Below are 25,252 nucleotides of genomic sequence, written 5' to 3'. Positions count from 1 at the left end.
CTCCTGAAGGCTGGGTAGTTTGCTGCAAACAATGGTCTGTTTGAGGTTGTGCGGTTGTTTGCAGGCAAGTAGTGGGGGTGTGGGGATGGCCTTAGCGAGATGTTTGTCTTCATCGATGACATATTGAAGGCTCCGAAGAAGATGTCGTAGCTTTTCCGCTCCGGGGAAATACTGGACGACGACAGTACTCTGTCGGCAGTATCCTGAGTTTGTCTTCTGAGGAGGTTGGTGCGGTTTTTCGCTGTGGTGCGTTGGAATTGTCGATCGATGAGTCGAGCGCCATATCCTGTTCTTACGAGGGTGTCTTTCAGCGTCTGCAGGTGTCTATTGCGATCCTCCTCATCCGAGCAGATCCTGTGTATACGGAGGGCTTGTCTGCAGGGAATGGCTTCTTCAACGTGTATAGGGTGGAAGTTGGAGAAGTGTTAGGTTATCCGTGGCTTGCCGCACAGTGAAGTGCTGAGGTGACCGTCGTTGATGGAGATGCGTGTGTCCAAGAATGCAACCGATTTTGAAGAATAGTCCATGGTGAGTCTGATGGTTGGATGAAACTTGTTGATGTCATCATGCAGTTGTTTCAGTGATTCTTCGCTGTGAGTCCAAAGGAAGAAAATGTCATTGATGTATTTAGTGTATAGTGTCGGTTGAAGGTCCTCTGCGGTCCTCTTTAACCTGTGCTTAACCCTCTCTCCACTCGCATTGTCTGTACCTGTAAAGACTTGATTACCTGTTAAGACTCTCATTCCAACCATTATCTTGCAATTGAGTCTGTGTCTATATATGCCCTGTTTGTGAACCCAACTCTCCACTCACCTGATGAAGGAGCAGCGCTCCGAAAGCTCGTGCTACCAAATAATTTGTTGGACTTTAACCTGCTGTTGTGAGACTTCTTACAGGTTTCGCAACTATATGGAAGCAGCTCAGAGTGCAACCTGACATACATAGACAATTTAAATATCTTTGCACGATTTGTAATGACCATTTGAAATGTCTGTAAGTTGCTTTGACTGTATTGAAGCATCTCAGAGTGCAGCATGATGTATGCAAAGAACCTGAATATTATTGCATTTTGAGTGATAGCCATTTTGAAATGTTTGTAATGTTCTTTCAGATATTTTACGAATAAAGCCTACTTTCCTTGCAAAAAAAACAAATTCTGGGGCCTGTTTCGTGGCATCTGCCTGGCTCCTGGTGCCACAATGGGCCTACAGGTCATCTGGAAAACTCCATTGGTTAGAATCAATGGATCAATTGGCCTGAGTTAACAGATTCACTGCTGCCTGCGAGTGGCAGCCCTTCTGAGCCCAATCCAAATCTCCAGAAAAATGGCTGGACATCAGAACTGTGAGAGGGAATCAGCACACTGGACAGTGTTGGGAAAACCTATGCCTGTCTCCCTCGCTTCTCGCCCCAATGTCAGCTCCAAAATCCTAATATTGATGTCAAAGTTTTGCCGGATGACACTCCTGCGAAGTTCCTATGTTAAAGGTTCTATATAAATGCAAGTTGTTGCTGTTATGGAAGCTCCTTTCAATCTTTCCAGCTAATCAATATCAAGCAACTGTTTTGTATTATAGTCCCCACAATCAAGTTAAAGTCAGGACATTTATTATAGGTTGTGATTTTCAGGTTAAACTGAAGGAAATACATTTGTTTTTAAAGCTTTAGTACAAATCCTAATTTAGCTTTGAAAAACGCTCTGATATATTTCAAATTAGAACATAGAATCCTTACAGTGCAGAAGGAGGCCTTTCGGCCCATTGAGTCTGCACCAACTCTCTGACAGAGTATCTTACACAGGCCCTGTTCCCCCGCTATTCCTGTAACCCCACACATTTAGCATGGCCAATCCACCTAACCTGCACATCTTTGGAGTGTGGGAGGAAACCGGAGCACCCGGAGGAAACCCACACAGATGCCGGGAGAACGTGCAAACTCTAGAGACAGTCACCCGAGGCCGGAATTGAACCCAGGTCCCTGGCGCTGTGAGGCAGCAGTGCTAACCACTGTGCCACTAAACAGTTCAAGCAAGACTTATATGTCCAATATTTACAAAGCCGACATTCTGATAAATGTTTAATAATGATGTATGAAACTGGCTTATTTCGACTAACCAGTGACAATTAACACTTACGAATATTGGAATGGGACTATTGGCCTTTGTTTTCTGACAACAAGAACTCCTTAAACAAACACAAACCATTCTATAACGCACTGAATTAACTCTGATGGACAGGAGAGAAAATTAAACTAATATATTTATAACTAACGAAAAATAATCTGCAGGAGCCAGAGATCTGAATGGAAAGCAAGAATGTTGGAAACACTTAGCAGGTCAGTCAGTCAGTCAGCATCTGTGGAGAGAATTGACAAGTGAATGTTTCCAGTGCGAATACTTTATTAGACACTGACACAGAGCCTACAGCTGAAACATTTGTGGATAGGCGGGATGCAGAGCTAGGGTTAAAGATCCCTGACTCAGAAGTCATACGGACTCGAAACATTACCTTTAATATTTCTCTCTCCAAAGATGTTGCCAGACCTGCTGAGCTTGTCCGGCACTTTTTCTGTTTTTATCCCTGGAACTTTACTCTAGTCAGCACTGGCCATTCTGCTGCTTGGATTAAAGGGGAAGGAGTGAACTCTGAGCAGGTTTCTCCCACTTTGGCAGACCTAAATGCTGAAGAGCCGGTATATCAGGGGTTCTGCAGCTTTTCTACTGAAGTTACAGCAAATCAGCTGGAGATACCCATTCACCCCATATAAATATTTATCCCTGATGCCCTATCACACTGGCAGTGCGGGATCTAATAGCGTCGGCACTATCTGCTCTATAGTAGATTGGAGTGTCTGATCTTAATTTTCTTTTAAACTCACCTCCACGGGGAAGCACCTCCACCACCACCCCCCCCCCACCCACCTCCGCCCCATGCACACACCCTTCCAAGGTAACCAGTCAGCTCAGGGACCACCCCCCACATGGGACTCACCAGGGACATAGGGATTCTGGGACCCTCCCTCCACTACAGGGGGAACTGCCTGCATGGACCACCACAACTGAAGCCCCCTCCTTCCCCAGCTCTGCCCCCCTGGCACTGCCCCTGGCACCCTTGCACTGCCCCTGCCAGGAGAAGTGTAGTGGAGCAGTACCAAGGGGTAGTGCCAGAGAGTAATGCCAGGGGGCCGGGATTGTGAGAGGGAAAGTGCCACAATGCCAGGGACCTGCCAGGGTCAGTGCCAGTGGGCAATGTGGGGAACGTGCCAGGTGGAAGTGCCAGCAGCAGTACCGGGGGCTGTGGCAGGGTTCCAGGGACTGTGACAGAGGCAGTGCCAGGGAGCTGTGCCAGGGACAGTGCCAGGGTTTCAGGAGGCAGTGCCAGGGGGCAATGCCAAGATACAGTCCGACCATGGCCCCCCCTCCCTGGGGACTATACTTACTTGTGCATCCCTAGTGGGTTCCCTTCACCTAGTTCCCATTAAAAAAAATTTGTAGCCCTTGCCAACCTGATGTCATTGGCAGGTGAAATTCTCACTTTGTGTGTCTGTGTTGCCATTTGTGTTCACGGTGAACAGGCGCAAAATTCCCACCAAAGAATGCAATGGCTTATGAATATGTTTAAGGAGGGTTATTAATTTTAGAATCCTAGCTCTCAGCGGGAATGCTGTACTCAAAAAAACTGCACACGCAAGCTTATTTCTAACTGTCCTGATCAGCAGCACGGAATCTTTCTGGTCCTCACAGGCCAGCAGTGTGCATCCCAAACAGGCTGATGAGCCACGTATAAGGGTGAAGTTTCCTCTGCGGATTTCTGGGGATTTCAAGTATTTCAAGGAATATTGTCCTAAGGAAAATTAAGTGAAATGACCTGCTAACTCATCTGGTGGGTGGCACAGTGGCACAGTGGTTAGCACTACTGCCTCACAGCGCCAGGGTCCCAGGTTCAATTACGGCCTTGAGTCACTGTCTGTGTGGAGTTTGCACGTTCGCTCTGTGTCTTCGTGGGTTTCCTCCGGTTTCCTCCCACAGTCCAAAGATGTGCGGGTTAGGTGGGTTGGCCATGCTAAATTACTCCTTAGTGTCCCAAGATGTGTAGGTTAGGGGGATTAGCCATGGTAAATGTGTAGGGTGATGGGCCTGTGTAAGATGCTCTGTCAGGAAGTCGGTGCAGACTCGATGGGCTGAATGGCCTCTTTTTGCACTGAGGGATTCTATGATTCTATGACTCCCTATCACATGCTCTAGTCTCTAACATTTTCTACACATTCCCTACTACCACTGATGCTGCTCCCTCACACCAACTACCCACTTTGTCACATGTAAATGCGGGCGACGGGGCAGCTGTTGTGAGTCCAGTTGATTTCCCTCCATTCTGAACTGGCACTGTTGGCGATGAACAGAGGGAAGAAGGAAGCAGCAGGGCAGGCCAGGATCCCAAGTGACAGACAAGCCATTGGGAAGAACACCCACCAGTGATTATGGAATACCAAAGTATATTTATCTCTTTTTCCATATTACAACTTGCACTTCCCACAATCCCACAATAAATATTTTCAAAGAAGCTATTGTACACAAAACTCTTTGGTGATTTCATTGTGGGAATGTCAAAAACCTCATACCCATTCACTTTCACTTTATTGGTAAAAGAATCACCTTTAGAAATAGCGCACACAATATAATACAAGCGGCACATGTTCTGCCAGTGTTATTTTGAAAATCCGCAGGAAAGCCATCCTCAGTATCCCTAAATCAACATCACTAAAGAGACTAACTTATCAGTTATCTCATTGCTTTTTGTGGAATCTGGCATTACTGTAAGTTGGCCGTTATATTTCCCTAATCGGCTGTAAAATGCATTTGGATATCCAGCAGTTGTGTCTGTCTCTTCATCAATGCAGCTTTCTTGTCACTGGAGATACATTGGTTTTAATAAGCACAGATGAAAATAGGAGAAATAGTTTGAGGATCTGTTAGCTGTTTACACAAAGGATCATAACCATTCAACTAGATGTTGCAAAACAGGACACAGGCACACTTATCGGTGACTTGGATGGTGATTCTCCAGCCTCACCGCGCCTTTAACAGATCACACTGGTCCCGGAGAATAGCATGCAAGTATAAAAATCAGTTTTGCACCCGGCGCCAAACAGTTTGCGATTCTCCCGGCCTCTTTCTAATAGCGCGAACAGGATCACACTCAGGAAGGGCGTCAGTCCGACTTGCATGTTAAAAAATACCATTTAAATATGCAAAGCCTGTTGAGCTCCCAGGAGAGAGAATTCTCTGGCCTTTGGGCGCAGCACGATAGTGGCAGGAATCACTACTGGTCTTCACTAGTGGGCACCTGGCGCAATGGTCACACTGGGGGCACAGCTCAGAGGCCATTGAAGCACCTGGGAGGTTGGAGGCATGGCCAGGCAGTGCCCATCTGGTATACTGGCAGTGGCCACCAGATACCCAGCAATGGCCACTGAACTCCCTGGCAGTGCCAGTTGGGCACTGGGGCAGTGCCAAGGGGGTGGGCCCTGAGTGGGGGCTATGACAGGGTTCTGCACAAGGGTAAATCATGTCGGGGGTCATGATGGGAGGGGCATGTCGTGGATCAGGTCAGACAGGGGGACCCATAGGCAGGGCCCCGATGCCGGTGACCTGTGTTGCAGTGAGGGAACATGTTGTAGATGAAGGAGAGGTCCTGGTGTCTGTAGGGAGAGGGAGGGGGTCTCCCAATGCACTGTGAGATTGGGGTGCCCTTGAGAAATAGCACCCAGGCACTCTGAAACTGGGATCACCAGCCCTGCCCTTCAGTACCAGCGCAAAGCTCCCAACTCGCTGGAAAAGTGACTGAGTGTGGGAGGATGATGGTGCGGAGCGCACCTGAGAGACTGATAGAGATTGCTCCATTATTCACGCTGTTATGACACTTAGAAATGTTTTGGGAGAATTCTGCGTAAGGACTGCTTGACCGAACTCTTACAGAAAGGTCTGAAAGGAGTTCAAGCCAGCTTTGAAATTCTATCACAATGCCAAGGTTTGAACATGGTTAGATTTGGCACAATCAATCTATGATTTAAGTGTCCATTTGCCATATTAAACAGGATAATCAAAGTTTCTCTCTCCTTTTGCTGATTCTATCGTGGTCACCCAGCCCTGAACACCTTCCTTTCAAAAGCTAGAGGGTTGTACCAGGAAGGTGGGGATTCTTATTTTGGGAATCATTTCAGATCAGAAGTAAGCCAAAATCTGACCTCCAAATGTAATATATTTGAGCTGCTTCCTTTACTCCAAGTCTGCTAGTTAAGCCTCAAAAGCTACCTCCTGGTTTTGTTTTATTCTTTGATTTGATTTGATTTATTATTGTCACATGTATTAACAAACAGTGAAAAAATATTGTTTCTTGTGCACTCTACAGACAAAGCATACCATTCATAGAGAAGGAAAGGAGAGAGTGTAGTGGTACAGTCATAGCTGGGGGGAGAGAAAGATCAACTTAATGCAAGGTAGGTCCTTTCAAAAGTCTGACAGAAGCAGGGAAGAAGCTGTTCTTGAGTCGGTTGGTACGTGACCTCAGACATTTGTATCTTTTTCCCGATGGAAGAGAGAATGTCTGGGGTGCGTGGGGTCCTTAATTATGCTGGCTGCTTTGCTGAGGCAGTGGGAAGTGTAGACAGAGTCAATGAATGGGAGGCTGGTTTGGACGATGGACTGGGCTACTTCCATGACTCTTTGTAGTTCCTTGCGATCTTGGGTAGAGCAGGAGCCAAACCAAGCTGTGATACAACCAGAAAGAATGCTTTCTATGGTGCATCTGTAAAAGTTGGTGCGAGTCGTAGCTGACATGCCAAATTTCCTTAATCTTCTGAGAAAGTAGAGGTGCTACTGGACTTTCTTAACTACAGTGACGGCATGGGGGGGACCAGGACAGGTTGTTGGTGATCTGGACACCTAAAAACTTGAAACTCTCTGAATGCAAATTCAACCCACCAAACTCCAGCCCAAATCCTTAGCAAATGCCCCCATTTGATTTGTAAAATTCCTCCTGATGGAATGCAATTCAGCCACTCCTTTTACCCGCTGATATGCATTGCTTGTAATTTCTTTGAAGTGTATAGTCAGAAAGATTTTTGTGATGTTTCCCCACTGTCTCACCAATCAATCCACCTGCATGGATTTGAAATACTGAGTGTGGATAAAGCCTCCAGGGCTTTGTATAATCACAATATAACTCACAAACTGCAATTTGGGAGGCAAGGTTCTGCTGTTTATGCTGCTGGGTACACTTATCACAGGTTAAATAGGTTAACTTCGAAAGCCATCAGTGAAAGTAACTTTCCTCTTGCAAACACTAAGTAACTTTGACACGCATGTTAAAGAGAATAAGTTGTGAAAGGCTCTGTTCATTTTGGAATATGGATCATGTTAGATGCTCGTAACAGAATTAAGAAACTTCATTGATCTATTGCTCTAAACCTGGGACTTTTCATTAATATGAAGATTACTTGCTGCCCAGATGGTAAGACTTTGTTTTTTCTGTAGTCATCTAAATTAACTTTTTGCTCACTGAAATCTGCTACTTGATCTTTGACCTGAGGAAAGTAACTCTAAAAGAGAATAAAAGGCACCGTTGGATTCTGGAATAAACTAGCCTGTGTGCCACAGCTCGCAACAACAGGCTTGGGTAGGCAATTAAATAGAAAGGAACAATGGCAAGATGAGAATGGGAGCAAAACACCATTATCAATTGATGCCCATTGCTTTGTTCTGCACCAGAATGGCAATGAAGTGTGTGCTGGCTTTCGGTTCAGCTGAAACTTCCAGTCCTAATTTATATACTGCTCCCTGGTCATAAAACTCTCAATTCAGGTAAGTGGCAAGTGCCAGCAGGGTTCCGGATTTCAACAAAATGCCTGCTGGTATCCTTGATAAGCGGGGGTTTTGTAGAATTGTGGCAGAGAATAACTTGGACACTGACACCACTGAGGCAGCACTCTGTCAACCAATTGGGATTGATAAAATACTCTTTTCCTCAACAACTTCCGAAGTACTGTTATTGGGTTGGAGAAAGAATAGCGATTATACTTTAATTGCGCAGTTAAGAGGTTTACAACAAAGTGCAAACAAAAAAAGGAAATCACAAGGTCAATATCTCCAATAATTGTTCAAATGTTAGCCTTGGCTTTTAAAACTCCATCCCCCCCACGCCCTGCCCACCGCTCCATCTTGTCTTCATTATCCTGTTAGTTTCCTACTGTGGCAAATAATGACATCCTGGAGAATACCTTTGGTATAAAGTGAGAATCTGGTGTAGATCTCAGCTTATTGAACCCAATGACATGAGGTGAATTTCAACTGTCTTTAAGCAATAATTAGTGACCTGCCATGTTACCACAAATTATTATGTAGTCACGAGGCAATACAATAACAGAGCCCATTTGAACAAAAATGAAGTGGTATGTGAACTTTTCTGATAATGTCCTGCGCATCACTTCATATCAGGCAAATACTGATCATGCCTTCTTGATTTAGAAATTGATTTAATCAACAAATCGTTTCTCTGGCTAAGCTCATGCTATTTCCATTCGGCTAACAGTCCAGAGTGTTAATTTTCAGCAACTTAAAACTAATTTTTCACAATCTTACAAAGTTTAATGAAAAGATTTCTTATGCCACATTTATGGCAAAGTTTGCATGCTATTAATAACATGTTTGAATACATGGTAAACCTGTAAAGAGCATATATTATCCACACAGCTGGCTGTCAGCTCACACATGTGCAGTTCTTTATTGTGGATCCAACTGCTATGCAGAAACAAACAAGGCCAGAGGGGTTGGAGCAGCCGACATCAACAAACCCCCCTCAGGAAGCATTTGTGCCACAGGAATGTGGCATCAATTTTCCCATTGTAACAGGTAGTGTTCACAAAAATCAGGGCTGTCATTGCAGCATTTTTCATGATCGTTGCCTGGTCTACTTCAAAGGAAACACAGAAGGTCAGAAAATTAAACAAGAGCGAGACTTTTATTCATGTATACACTTTCCTACTTGTGCCCACTCCCTGACTCTTCCAGGTCAATTAGCTGTTCCCAAATGCCAAAGCTCCTATTTATTTTCAACCACCAGATGGCAATAACCCCTACTCACTTATATATGCACTGAAATCCATTATCGTCAAGTTTCATGTTGCAGTATTAAATGCTAGGCGCCTGCTGTTGACACAGGTATTGCAGACAAATTGAAAAGAAGATAAAATTATAAAGTAACTTCTTACCCTGCTTTCAGAATACTATTACGTAATCGGGTAACAATGGCCATTTCACTAAACAAGTTACGGTGGTTCTGGATCTCTCTGACACAGAATTCTGCTTGTGTTGTCAAGTTACATTCAAGTTTGCCAGTTCAAATTTCCTACTGTGGCTTATGAGCATCTTGCTCTCTAATGGGTTTTCAGTTCTGGTGAGGGCGATGGTTCCTCTGAGGATTACAACCAGACCCAAATCTATGGCACTATGGGGATGGCTCAGCTGTATAGGTGGGGAGGCAAGAGGAAGACTGAGACAGCAACAATCGTAGGAGATTCTATAGTTATGGAAATGGACAGGCACTTCTGTGGCCACAGACATGAATTCAGGATGGTACGTTTTCTCTCTGATTTCCGGGGCAAGGATAAGCACTTTGATGGGGTCATGTTTCATACTGGTACCAATGACATAGGGAGAAGGGAGATGAGGTCCAGCAGTCAGATTTTATGGAGCTGGGAAGGAGATTAAGAAGCGGACCTAAAAGGTAGTAACCTCCAGATTACTCTGGAGTAGTGAATATAGAAATACAAGCTTAAAGATGATGTAGGAGGGAGGTCTTTAGATTTCTGGGATGCTGGAACCAATTCATCCCACAAAGGGAGGGGGGGGGGGTGCGGTGGGGACACAAATGTTCATGGGGATGGTTTGTTAGCGCTGTTGGGGAAGTATAAACTGTCTTGGCTGGGGGATGGAAACATAGTGAGGTGGCACAGTGGTTAGCACTGCTGCCTCACAGCACCAGGAACCCGAGTTCAATTCCGGCCTTGGGTGACTGTCTGTGTGGAGTTCCTCATTCTCCCTGTGTAGTGTGGATTTCCTCCTGGTTCTCAGGTTTCCTCCCACAGTCCAAAGATGTGCATGTGGATTGGCCATGCTAAATAGCGTCCTGAGATGTGTAGGTTAGAATAATTAGTCATGGTGAATGTGTGGCGTTACGGGGATAGGTCAGGGGAGAACCTGGGTAAAGTACACTGTCAGTTGAGATTCAATGGGCCGAATGGCCTCCTTCTACACAGGAGGGATTCTATTCTATGAACTCTATAATGCAGCATTATAAAGGAGTGTCTAGATGCATGAAGGACAGACATATATCACAAGAATAAGAAATAATAAGGTGTTAAGGGATCAGGCCAAAAGGAAATACTGAAAGATCTAATTCAGGTTTGTAGTGCATGTGTGTGAATGCATGAAGTGTGATAAATAAGGTCGGTGAGCTGCAGGTGCAAATACTCACATGGGACATGCTGTCAGCTGATAACTGACTCAAGAAGGGGCAGGACTGGGCACTAAACATCCCTGGATCCAAGGTATTCAGCAAATGTAAGGAAGAAAAGAAAGGAGGAAAGGTGATAGTATTGATTAAGGAGAATAATAAAGAGTTGGACACAAATGGTGCCCTGGTGCCGTCAAAGACAGAATCTATTTAGTTGTAGTTAAGAATCAACAGAGGTGTAGTTATACTACTGACTGTGGTCAGAAGATGGCCAGCTAGTGGAAAAGTTATAGAGAATCAAATTTGCAGGGAAATTACTGAGAGGTGCAAAAATGAGAGGGTAGTAACAGTGCGAGACTTCAATTATCCTAATATAAATTGGGATAACAATGATGCAAAGGTGAGAGAGGGAGAATAGTGTCAAACTTTTTTTAAAAAGCACATAGGATCAGGAGATTGGACAGAATATAAAAAACAGCAAAGAATGACTAAGAGATAATAAGGAGGGAAAAATTAGAATATGAGGGAAAGATGGGTAGAAATATAAGGACAGAGTAAAACTTTTGGTGGATTTTTAAACAAGAAAAGAGTTAATAAAATGAGCATTAGTCCAAAGTGAGTCTGTGAAATTAAAATGGAAATAAGGAGGTGACAGATTGAACAGGTTTTTTGCATCCTACAATATGGAGGATAGAAGTAACATCCCAGAAATAGCTGTAAAGTGGGAATTGGAAGGGAGGGATAAACTCAAGAAAATTACAATCACCAGGGAAGTAACATTTAGAAAATTGTTGGAAATGATGGATCGACAAGTCATCGGGTACTGGTGTATTTCATTCTAGGATCTTAATATGGCTAGTGAGAAAGTTAGGGTCATAGAGGTTTCCAGCATGGAAACAGGCCCTTCAGCCCAACTTGTCCATGCCGCCCCCTTTTTTTTAAGCCCCAAGCTAGTCCCAATTGCCCACGTTTGGCCCATATCTCTCTATACCCATCTTACCCATGTAACTGTCTAAATGCTTTTTAAAAGACAAAATTGTACCTGCCTCTACTACTACCTCTGGCAGCTTGTTCCAGACACTCACCACCCTCTGTGTGAAAAAATTGCCCCTCTAGACACTTTTATATTTCTCCCCTCTCACCTTAAACCTATGCCCTCTAGTTTTAGACTCCCCTTCTTTTGGGAAAAGATATTGAATATCGACCTTCTCTATAAGATCACCCCTCAGCCTTCTACACTCCAGAGAAAAAAGTCCCAGTCTATCCAGCCTCTCCTTATAACTCAAACCGTCAAGTCCCGGTAGCATCCTAGTAAATCTTTTCTGCACTCTTTCTAGTTTAATAATATCTTTTCTATAATAGGGTGACCAGAACTGCACACAGTATTCCAAGTGTGGCCTTACCAATGTCTTGTACAACTTCAACAAGATGTCTCAACTCCTTTATTCAATGTTCTGACCAATGAAACCAAGCATGCTGAATGCCTTCTTCACCACTCTGTCCACCTGTGACTCCACTTTCAAGGAGCTATGAACTTGTACCCCTAGATCTCTTTGCTCTGTAACTCTCCCCAATGCCCTACCATTAACTGAGTAAGTCCTGCCCTAGTTCAATCTACCAAAATGCATCACCTCGCATTTGTCTAAATTAAACTCCATCTGCCATTCGTCAGCCCACTGGCCCAATTGATCAAGATCCCATTGCAGTCCGAGATAACCTTCTTCACTGTCCACTATGCCACCAATCTTGGTGTCATCTGCAAATTTACAAACCATGCCTCCTATATTCTCATCCAAATCATTAATATAAATGACAAATAACAGTGGACCCAGCACTGATCCCTGAGGCACACCGCTGGTCACAGGCCTCCAGTTTGAAAAGCAACCCTCTACAACCACCCTCTGGCTTGTGTCGTCAAGCCAGTTTTGTATCCATTTAGCTACCTCACCCTGGATCCCATGAGATTTAACCTTATACAACAACCTACCTTGCGGTACCTTGTCAAAGGTTTTGCTAAAGTCCATGTAGACAACATCAACTGCACTGCCCTCATCTGCCTTCTTGGTTACCCCTTCAATAAACTCAATCAAATTTGTGAGACATGATTTTCCACTCACAAAGCCATGATAACTGTCCCTAATCAGTCCTTGCGTCTCTAAATGCCTGTAGATCCTGTCTCTCAAAATACCTTCCAACAACTTACCCACCACAGATGTGAGGCTCACTGGCCTGTAGTTCCCAGGCTTTTCCCTGCAGCCCTTTTTAAACAAAGGCACAACATTTGCCACCCTCCAATCTTCAGGCACCTCACCTGTGGCTATCAATGATTCAAATATCTCTGCAAAGTTGATGCAATTGTTTTAATTTTCCAAATTCACTAGATAGATTCAAGGAGGGTTCAATTAGATGAGAAAATACTTAATGTAACTCCTTTATTCAAAAAGGAAGGTGACAAAAAACAGGAAACTACAGGCCGGTTAGCATAACAACTGTCAAAATGAAAATGTTAGAAACTTTATTAAAGAGGTTATAACAGAGCACTTAGATAAATCCAAGGTAATCAGGCAGCATCAACATGGTTTTGTGAGAGGGAAATCATGTTTAATCAATTTATTGAAATCATTTGCAGAAGTAACATGTGATGTGGATAAAGGAGAACCAGTAGATGTACTGTTACTTAAATTTTCAGAATGTATTTAATAAGGTGCCTCATCAAAGGATATTGCGGAAAATAAAAGCTCATGGTTTAGGGAGTAACATATTGGCATGGATAGAAGTTTGGCTAGCTAACAGGAAACAGAGAGTAGGCAGAATGACTCATTTTCTGGTTGGCAGAATGTGATGAATGGTGTGCCACAGAGATCAGTGCTGGGACCTCAACTGTTTACAATTTATATAAATGACTTGGATGAAGGGGCCGATGCTATTGTGGCTAAATTTGCTGATGTCACAAAGATAGATAGGAAAATAAGTTGTGAAGAGGACATAAGGAGGTTACAAACAAGGACATCAATAGGTTAGGTGAGTGCGCACAGGTCTGGGAAATGGAGTATAATGTAGGAAAATGTGATAGTGTCCACTTTGACAGGACAGATAGAAAAGAGGCATATTATCTAAACAGTCAGAGATCACAGCGCTTTGAGATACAGTGGGATCTGGGAGTCCAAATGCATGAATGACAAAATGCTAGAATGTAAGTACAGCAAGTAATTATAGAGTCATAGAGGTTTACAGCATGGAAACAGGCCCTTTGGCCCAACTTGTCCATGCAAATAAAATGTTATTGTTTGTTTGTAAGGGGAGTTGAATACAAAAGTAGGGAGGTTATGCTTCAGTTATACAGAGCATTGGTGAGACCACATCTGGAGTGCTATGTATTGGTCTCCTTATTTAAGGAAGAATGTAAATGCATTGGAAGAAGTGAAGAGAAGGTTTACTAGATTAATACCTGGGTGGGTTGTCTGATGAGGAAAGACTGGACAGGCACTACTTGCATCCACTGAAGTTTAGAAGAATTAGAGACAATTTGATTGAAACATATAAGGTTGTGAGAGGACTTGACAGGGTGGATGTTTCCTCTTGTGGGAGAATCTAGAACATGGGTTCAATGTTTCAAAATGAGGGGCCGCCCATTTAGGACAGGGAAAACTTTTTCTGTCAGAGGGTTGTGAGACTTTGGAATTATTTTCATCTTTCATGGGATATGGGCATTGTGGCCTGGGCCAGCATTTGTTGCCCATTTTTAATTACCCTTGAATTGATTGTTAAGCCATTTATAAGTCAACCACATTGCTGTGGATTGAGAGTTGCATGTAGGCCAGACAGGCTAAGGATGGCCGATTTCCTTCCCTGAAGGACATTAGGGGCGGCACGGTAGCACAGTGGTTAGCACTGCTGCTTCACAGCTCCAGGGTCCCGGGTTCGATTCCCGGCTCGGGTCACTGTTTGTGTGGAGTTTGCACATTCTCCTCGTGTCTGCGTGGGTTTCCTCCGGGTGCTCCGGTTTCCTCCCACAATCCAAAAAAATGTGCGAGTTAGGTTGATTGGCCAGGTTAAAAATTGCCCCTTAGAGTCCTGAGATGTGTAGGTTAGAGGGATTAGCGGGTAAAATATGTGGGGGTAGGGCCTGGGTGGGATTGTGGTCAGTGCAGACTCGATGGGCCGGATGGCCTCCTTCTGCACTGTAGGGATTCTATGATTCTATGATTAATCAACCAGATGGGTTTTTATGACAATTGTTCAATTCCAGAGTTTTATTGAACTCAAATTTCACCATCTGCCATGTTGGGATTCAAACCCAAATCCCCAAATTACTAGTCCAATCTCAATACCATTATATCAGCACCTCCCTTTGAATACCTTTATTTGATTTAATTTATTATTGTCACATGTATTAGTATACAGTGAAAAGTATTGTTTCTTGCACACTATACAGACAGTATATAAAGCAGAGGTACATAGATTATTGATAAGTAAGGGATGAAAGGTTATCAGGGGTAGGCAGGAATGTGAAGTTGAGGTTAAAATCCAATCAGCCATGATCCTATTTAATGGCAAAGCAGGCACGAACACCCAAGTGGCCTACACCTGTTCCTACTTTGTGTGTTGACATGTTTGTATATAAGTGTATTCGTATGGTTTTTCTTGATCATTGAAGTTAATTGAAGATGGAGGCATTGCTGAATCTGGTTCTGGTTCTGGGGAATGAGGCGGACCAAATCAACCAAATGTCAATAGGGGAAAATTTAGGGAACAATGATCATGCTACCATAAGGATTAGGTTAGCTATGGAGAAAGTATAAGGCGCAAATTAGGGTGAAAACATTTAATTGAAGGAGGGTCGAATGGGTTGGTTTGAGTGTTGGCCATGGGTTCAGAACGAGCCTGTTCTAAGAAAATTGGAAGCCAAGCTTAGCAGACAAGCTGCAATGGAATATCTTTCAGGAAGATATTGTGCATTTGATGATTGAATCTGAGGATACTGAGGGAAGTGAGTGCAGAAATTGCAAAGGCACTGGCCTTCTTGGATATGAGGACGGTGGTAAAGCACTGGAGAATTGTAAATGTTGTTCAAAAAAGGATGAAGGATAAATCCAGCAACTACACATCAGTCAGTTTAACAACTGTGGTGGAAAAGCTTTTGGAAATGATAATCTGGGTGCAAAATAAACAATAGCTTGGACAAGAGTGGATTCATTAAGGGAAGCCACCATAGGTTTGGTAAAAGCAAATCATGTTTAGCTAACTTTATCGAGCTTCAAAAATTTTTTGATTAGGTAACAGAAAGGTTGAAGATGGTAATACAGTTGAAGTGGTATATATGCACTTCCAAAAGGTATTTGATAAAGTGTTACATAATATGCTGTCAGCAAAGTTAAAGCCCCATAGAATAAAAGGGAAAGAGACAACATGTATGCAAAGTCAATTGAGTGTCAGGGAACAATAGCCTATAAATTCCTGGCTCTCCAACATTGGATTTAGGGGGTACCCCAAAGATGCAGTGGGGAATCCCTGTCGGAGGTTACCAGATAAGGGTTTGAACTGCAATTGACCAGAAGTGATAACCTCCCCTGGACAATGACGCTGCAGTGGGAACCATCTGACAACGTGGTTTAAATTGTTACCTTTGGATGAACCTGCCAGTGTTACACTAATCGTTACTCTGAAAGTGTTAGAAAAAATAAAACCAAATTTAAAATCAGCATAACTATTTTAAACACCCAGACTGAGCGCCGCACAGAAAATCTCCGCTGCACCCCCGGGAAAACCTCTTCCCCTCCACTTCAACTGAGCACCCCATTCCCCCACTCACACAGAATTCTCCACCCTCCCCCAAACTGACCCTGACTCAACTGGATCTGACCTACACCTCCCGCCAACCTGATCTGGCCCCCAATCACCCACCAACCCAACCCTCTGACTCTACGCGTGTAGGGCGGCATGGTGGCACAGTGGTTAGCACTGCTGCCTCACAGTGCCAGGTACCCGGGTTCAATTCCAGCCTTGGGTGACTGTGCGGAGTCTGCACAGTCTCCCCGGTTTTGCGTGGGTTTCCTCCGGGTGCTCCGGTTTCCTCCCACAGTCCGAAAGACGTGCTGGTTAGGTGCATTGGCCAGACTAAATTCTCCCTCAGTGTACCCGGAGTGTGACGACTCGCGGATTTTCACAGTAACTTAATTTCAGTGTTAATGTAAGTGACACTAATAAATAAACTAAACTTAAACCTACCTGATCTGGCCCCCCAGCCACTCACCAACCCAACCCTCTGACCCTAACCCGACCTGGGCTCCACCTACCAACGACCCGATCAACTCCCCCCATCTACCCCACCCCTCCACCCCCACCACTGGCCCCTTAACCCCTCAATCTAACATTCACTCCCCCCACCAACCCAAACCCCCACTCATTGTCCAACACCCCAGTGTCTGACCCAATCACCCACCGCACCACACCACCCTGAGGTGCGACCCTTCCTTGTCTGCAAATGTTCATGAAGTAATCTGCTTGACTGGACAAGACTTAAAATGTCAATTACACTTTTGGGACATTGCATTGAAGTGAAATTAAAAATGCAACAGATCTCTTCTGTGAAGCCAATGGTTACTATTCTCTAAATGTCCACAGAAATTGATGTACAATGGCCATCCAGACTTAGTGGCTGCAGAACGAATTTCCACTAGAAGGTGCAAATTGTCGAGATGCAAACCCTATTGTTTGTCAATGCTAACGTCATCAGGGACAATTTGTGTGAACAATGGAAACACTGATGCTATGGTCACCTGACAGAAACTATAAATGATAAGAAATGTTTATTAACACACATCTTGAGAGCAGAGGTCAGTGAGTCTGGGAGACAAAGCTACTCAAAGGGAAAGGCTCTCACCCAGCAAAGGCAAAACACTGCCTAGAAATACACTTACAGGCAGAGAAGTGGGCTACCCTGTTACCCACAGATTTGTAAAACCAAGCTGTAGGCAGGATTTTCAATGGACTTTTGGCTGGGCTACCGAATTATGATGTGGAGATGCCAGCGTTGGACTGGGGTAAACACAGTAAGAAGTTTAATGTAGAAACTTGATGTCTGTGTAAACTTCTTACCGAATTACCACAGTGGCTCCCACCACAACTGGGCCCATATCTCTCCTCAAATACAACTTCGACTGGAGCCAAACCAAAAACCTACCATTGCAAGGATCAAGCCACTGTGAATTCATCGCCAGAAAATTCCTACCTTCAATCAACCTGCAATGTTTAACTTCTGTCTCAAAAGACAATAGTATAGGAACACAGGCACAGGAGCAGGCCATTCGGCCCATTGAACCTGCTCCACCATTTAATAGAATCATGACCTTTTACACCCAGTAAGTAGTCTCACAACACCAGGTTAAAGTCCAACAAGTTTATTTGGTAGCACAAGCTTTCAGAGCGTTGCCCCTTCATCAGATGAGTGAAGAGTTCAGTTCACAAACAGGGCATATATAGACACAAACTCAATTACAAGATAATGGTTGGAATGTGAGTCTTAACAGGTAATCAGATCTTTACAGATGCAGACAATGTGAGCGGAGAAAGGGTTAAGCACAGGTTAAAGAGGGTGTGAATTGTCTCCAGCCAGGACAGTTAGTGAGATTTTGCAAACCCTGGCAAGTCATGGGGGTTACAGATAGTGTGACATGAACCCAAGATCCTAGGGCGGCACAGTAGCACAGTGGTTAGCACTGCTGCTTCACAGCTCCAGGGACCTGGGTTCGATTCCCGGCTTGGGTCACTGTCTGTGTTGAGTTTGCACATTCTCCTCGTGTCTGCGTGGGTTTCCTCCGGGTGCTCCGGTTTCCTCCCATAGTCCAAAGATGTGTGGGTTAGGTTGATTGGCCATGCTAAAATTGCCCTTAGTGTCCTGAGATGCGTAGGTTAGAGGGATTAGTGGGTAAATATGTAGGGATATGAGGGGTGGGATTGTGGTCGGTGCAGACTCGATGGGCCGAATGGCCTCTTTCTGTGCTGTAGGGTTTCTATGATTTCTATGATTGAGGCCATCCTCATGTGTGCGGAACTTGGCTACTAGTTTCTACTCGGCGATTCTGTGTTGTGTGTCGTGAAGGCCACCTTGGAGAACGCTTACCCGAATATCAGAGGCTGAATGTGACTGGTGAAGTGTTCCCTGAAGGGAACACTCCTGCCTGGGTGGTTGTTCTGCGGTGTCCATTCATCTGTTGTCGTAGCGTCTGCATGGTCTCGCCGATGTACCATTCCTCGGGACATCCTTTCCTGCAGTGTATCAGATAGACAATGCTGGCCGAGTCACAAAAGTATGTACCATGTACCTGGTGGATGGTGTTCTCACATGAGATGATGGCATCTGTGTCGATGATCTTGCAGAGGTTGATGTGGCAGGGTTATGTGGTGTTGTGGTCACTGTTCTCTTGAAGGCTGGGTAGTTTGCTGCGTACAATGGTCTGTTTGAGGTTGAGCGGTTGTTTGAAGGCAAGTAGTGGAGGTGTGGGGATGTCCTTGGTGAGATGTTCGTCTTCATCGATGACATGTTGAAGGCTCCGGAGAAGATGTCGTAGTTTCTCCGCTCCAGAGAAGTACTGGACAACAAAGGGTACTCTGTCCGCCGTGTCCTGTGTTTGTCTTCTGAGGAGGTCTGTGCGGGTTTTCATTATGGCACGTTGGAACTGTCAGAACCGTCAACCCACTATAGTGACTTATTGGACTGTTTAAACCATAAGTGCATGCTATCTCTTTCATAATCATCTGTTCTTGTACGTGTGCACCTTGTGTGAGAGAATGAGTAGATACTGTTGTGATTACATTCAGAGGTTGAGAAACAAGCATTTATCTTTTTTTGAACTTATTGAAGAAATCTCTCGTATCCGTCCTTGAGAGGCACAGTACCAAAGGAGTTAAAACACTTCATCTTTAAAATGCATCTTGTTGTAGTTAGTTGAGAGGTGGACAAAAAGGGGAAAACCATCCTACCATCTCTCCAGAACATGAACTTTTATAAAACATTGGTTCATCTCAATTGGAGTATTGTATCCAAATCTGGGCATTGCATTTTAAGATGGATGTGAAGGGTGTAGAGAGTGTGCAGAAAAGATTTAGAAGAATGGTTCCAGGGATGGAAGATTTCAACTGAACAATGTTGGTAAATGTGAGGTTATCCATATTGGTAGGAATAACAGCAAAGTGGACTATTATTTAAATGATTTAAAAAATTGTAGCATGCTGCTGTGCACAGGGACCTGGGTGTCCTTGTGCAGGAATCACAAAAAGTTGATTTGCAGGTGCAGCAGGTAATTAAGAAGGCAAATGGAATTTTGACCTTCATTGCTAGAGGGATGGGGTTTAAAAACAGGGAGATTATGTTGCAGCTGTATAAGGTGCTGGTGAGGCCACACCTGGAGTACTGTGCACAGTTTTGGTGTCCTTATTTGAGAAAGGATATACTGGCACTGGAGGGGGTGCAGAGGAGATTCACTAGATTGACTCCGGAGTTGAGAGGGTTGGTTTATGAGGAAGGACTGAGTAGACTGTGGCTATACTGTGGTGAACCATAGATGGTTACCACTATGGGTACTTGTATATATGTTACTCTCGTTGCTGTTGGGGTTAGTGTTGTTGGGTGTTCCACCTGTTATTACTGTTTATGTGGTACACTCCGTTCAGCTCCGCCCAGGACTCCGCCTTCTTACAGGATTATAAAGGTCACTGCTACTTCCTAGTAGTCTTTAGTCTGGGATAATATTGTTGAGTAGTGTGCTCCTATTTGTAGTGAATAAAAGCCTTTATTCCTGGGTACGTTCTAGCCTCCCATGTGAATCAATCGCGCATCATATACTCATTGGAATTCAAAAGAATGAGGGAGATCTTATAGAAACATATAAGATTATGAAGGGAATAGATAAGATAGAAGCAGAGAAGTTGTTTCCACTGACAGGTGAAACTAGAACTAGGGGGCATGGCCTCAAAATAAGGGGAAGCAGATTTAGGACTGAGTTGAGGAGGAACTTCTTCACACAAAGGGTTGTGAATCTGTGGAATTCCCTGCCCAGTGAAGCAGTTGAGGCTACCTCATTGAATGTTTTTAAGGCAAGGATAGATAATTTTTTGAACAGTAAAGGAATTAAGGGTTATGGTGAGCGGGCGGGTAAGTGGAGCTGAGTCCACAAAAAGATCAGCCATGATCTCATTGAATGGCAGAGCAGGCTCGAGGGGCCAGATGGCCTACTCCTGCTCCTAGTTCTTATGTTCTTATGATCTCCATTACAAAGATAGTTTGGAGAAGCTGGGGCTGTTCTCCTTAGAGAAGAGAAGGTTGAAAGGGTACCTGAGAGAGTTGTTCAAAATCATGGGGGTGTATATGGAGTAGATGGGGAGGATCTGTTCCCATGGTCAAAAGGGTTAAAAATCAGAAGAGACCAATTTAAAGTGGTTGGCAATAAAAAAAACAAAGGCAACATGAGGATAACTGTTCCTGTGCAGAGGTGGTTAGGATCTGGAATGCACTGCTTGAAAGAGTGGTGGAGGCAGAGTCAATTGTGGCTTACAAAAGGGAATTGTAAACACATCTGAAAATTAAAAAAATGTGCATGGTTACGGGAAAGGGCCAAGGCGTGTCCAGCTCAGTTGCTTTTGCAGAGATCGAGTGTGAATTCAACAGGTCGAATGGCCTCCTTCTGTGCTGTAACCATTCTATGATTCCATGGTTCCTGGAACAGAACCTTGGACAGGTAGGAATACTCACTGTTTAGACAAATAAAGACAAAAATATAATGTGACAAGCAGGACGTGGGAAAGGATTCATTTGTCTTTTCTGGAAGATTGGGTGGTCACTTGCTAAGACCTTTCATCTGTTAAACCCAGCACCCCGGATATACTCTCTTCCACCTTCTTCCTTCGGGAAAAAAATACAAAAGTCTGAGGCCACGTGCCAACTGACTCAAAAACAGCTTCTTCCCTGATGCCATCAGACTTTTGAATGGACCCTACCTCGCATTAAGTTGATCTTTCTCTACACCTTAGCTATGACTGTAACACTCCATTCTGTGCTCTTTCCTTTCCTTCCCTATGTTCGGTATACTTTGTATAGCGCGCAAGAAACAATACTTTTCACTATATACTAATCATGTGACAATCATAAATCAAATCAAATCAAATCAAAATCAGCCCAGACTGAATAGATGAAGCTCTTTTGCTTATTGATTGCAAAGATTCCAAGTTTAGGCAGCTCCGGGTAGGCAATGATCGATGCATAATTTGATATCAAACAATATGTATTGCTCTTACTAATATAGAATGGATGTTTAAGGCTGGGGAAATTAGGCAGGGATCCATTTTGTTGGATCTTTACTCAGATTGGATGAATGTAGTTTTCTGTCTTGAATTGTTCTGCTACAGACTGCAGCAGGCTAAATGTATTGCTAATTCATGTAAGTGAATCATACACAATTTCTCATCTGGAGGGGACTAAACAGGAAATCCCATGTGAAAAAAAACTCTTGACAGGAGATTAAGAATGAAGAGCCTGTCGTATGAGGAACGGTTGAAGACTCTGGGTCTGTACTCGTTGGAGTTTAGAAGGATGAGGGGGAATCTTATTGAAACTTACAGGATACTGCAAGGCCTGGATAGAGTGGACGTGGAGAGGATGTTTCCACTAGTAGGAAAAACTAGAACCAGAAGGCACAACCTCAGGCTAAAAGAACAATAGTTTAAAACAGAGATGAGGAGGAATTTCTTCAGCCAGAGAGTGGTGAATCTGTGGAACACTTTGCCTCAGAAGGTTGTGGAAGCCAGGTCATTGAGTGTCTTTAAGATAGAGGTAGATAGGTTCTTGATTAATAAGAGGATCAGGGGTTATGGAGAAAAGGCAGAAGAATGCGGATGAGAAAAATAATAGTCATGATTGAATGGCAAAGCAGACTTGATGGGCCGAGTGGCCTAATTCTGGTCTTTTTAAGGCCTGAATACTGGCCCCAAAGTCAGGAGAATTCCCAGCTCCATGAACCCGAGTCCTGAAATCTGCCCTAGAGGTTTCTTTTGGGGGTAGGGTATAATGGGAGTCATGCCCACTGCTCCCAGAAATAGTTTGAAAGCAGCTTAGGACTGCTGGGTGGGGATGTGGGCTGCATGAAAGACCAGTTTTAGTGATCCAACACTTTGTCCCAGCTGCAAATTAACAATAAAATGAAGAACAGCCCCTAGCCTTTACTCCCACACCCCACACACAATCCCCATGGCTTATCCATGCCAACTCATGCCACCTCATAACCACCACACCCCCATGGCCCCACATCCCACCATGTCAACCTTTGCACCTTTACCTACCCCAATGGATCTTTATAGCCCCTATGCCTACTTAGTACCAACTCATGCCAACTGAGCCCCACCCAACATAGCTCTAGACCATCCATGCCAACTCACCCAGCGTCCAACATGGGCAGGTCTCAGGACGCATGCTCAGAGGAAATAAAATAAACTTCTAATTGTTTGTCGATAAATTTACAATTAAAAAAATACAGCATTAATAAAAACCCATTCACTACATTTAAATTAATTTACCCACTTAATCCCTAATAACAACAAGTATTTGTATTTATATTCACATTTTAAAAGCTTTATAAGCACTTGGAGCTGACATTCAAATTGTGAACTGTCAGGCACCCCTCTGTGATAATGATAGATTGTGGAATCAATCATGCAGCACTAATCCGATATTGATGTCCCTTAGGTTTGTGTCAACAGACAGAGTGAAATAGCAAGCATTTTTTTTTACACTACAGACAGTTTAATTTCCCAATATTTAAAGGAAGGGAGACTTTAATGCCCTGCCAACTCCATTAACAGTTCTCACCCATTAACAGGCCTGTGTGGGATTGTGGTCGGTGCAGACTCGATGGGCCGAATGGCCTCTTTCTGTACCGTAGGGATTCTATGATTCTATGATTCTAAATGTATTCTAAATGTAATTATCAGGAACTTACCGTCCCGATTGAATCTCCCACACTGCCAGGAGTACTTCATTCCGGCGGGGTTTCGAGTAGCTCCCCACGTTCGAGGAACTAGCGGGAGATGGGCAACTGGGGCCACCCAGGGGGTCTGCCGGGGTGAGGGGCATGAGGGGATCACCACTGCTGGGGGCTGGGCTGAACATCGGGGCACTCCGGGGGGGGGAGGATCAGGGCTGGCCCGGAATTGTTGTGGGGGCCGTGACTGGGCCATTGGGGGCTGGGGGGGCTGGAGGTGCAGCACTGCACTGGTCCCGGGTTGGCCAGTGATCGAGCTGGCCAGCAAACAGGGAGCCTGACAGATCGGGGCCACTGCGCATGCGCAGAGTTCCAGAACTGTCAGACTCCGGCGCGAATAGGCCCCACCCCCTGGGTTTTTAATTAGATTCACTATTGGGACTTTTGCGGTGCGCAGAGTGCGGAGATTCGGGTGAGAAGCTGCACTGACAAAACAGTTGGGATCTAGAACAGTTTTCCCGCCAATTCAGCGCTTTTGGGAGATTCGCCCTCTACATTGCTGTCCCTTCATTGTTGTTGGGTCAAAGTCTTGGAATTCCCTCCCAAACAGCGTTGTGGGTGTACCTACACCACATAGACTGCAGCAGGTCAAGAAGGCAGCTCACCACCTTCTCAAGGTCTAATTGGGGTGAGCAATAAATGCTGGCCTAGCCAGTGATGCCAACATCCTGTGAAGAAATAAATAATAAAAATAATTCCTTCCTAAATCACTCTGCCTCTCGACCTCTCTTCCCTCCTCAAAGATGTTTCTCAGGACCAAGCTTTTGGTCACCTGCCCCAATAGGTCTTTATGTGGCACAAAGCCAAAATACTCTTCATATCATTGTGACATTTTCTTATATTAAAGGCTCTAGGTAGTTGCTGCTATGTTCAAATTTATTTCAACAATATCTCCAATTTAAAGTTTAAAAAAAGATCCTTCACAGGCAATGTTATCACTGACCTCCTAGAAACCTTTATGCTTTCACACATTTTTTATGCTTTCAGGGAACCGATTGCATTTATCAGCTGCTCACTGTACAAAAGATCTTTTGGCCTATTCAGATGATGCTCAAGGGAGGTACGACTTCAGGTCACTAACATTGAAGTGTTACTCAACACCTCAGTTCCAACTGTGCTATGTGAGCACTCTAAGTTGTGTGGTTTGGCACTTTCATATCCACTTTAAGTTTAGTGTAAATATGCAGTGAGCTATCACTTCACCTAACATTAGAGCAAACAGATCAATTATTACTGTGCCATGAGATAGAGCTTACAGTCATCTATCAAAATTCTGTGACTAAGAAACAGTTTCCAGTGTTTTGGAGCAGTACAGAGGTGCTGAGTTCTTAAGTTTTCAGATACAAATAGACAAAGGGTCATCTGGACTCGAAACGTCAGCTCTTTTCTCTCCTTACAGATGCTGCCAGACCTGCTGAGATTTTCCAGCATTTTCTCTTTTGGTTTCAGATTCCAGCATCCGCAATAATTTGCTTTTATTTGATTTTGCCAGACCTCGGTCCATTCTGTTCCAATCACAAGTACTGCTCGTGCTTAATTTTTAATATTACAGTGCATTCAAAAGCAATGCTCATAAGAACCTGCCCAATTCCCCTGAATTTCTCTAGTTCAAGTCTGCTCCCTTCCATTATGTGTCACTTCGCTCTGCAAGTGGTGAGGTAAGTGTTTCGCACCTATATACCTACCGGGCGGCACGGTAGCACAGTGGTTAGC

The sequence above is a fragment of the Mustelus asterias genome, chromosome 2 (genome assembly GCF_964213995.1).
Source record: "Mustelus asterias chromosome 2, sMusAst1.hap1.1, whole genome shotgun sequence".
Classification (NCBI taxonomy): Eukaryota; Metazoa; Chordata; class Chondrichthyes; order Carcharhiniformes; family Triakidae; genus Mustelus; species Mustelus asterias.
This window is presented reverse-complemented; position numbering follows the sequence as displayed.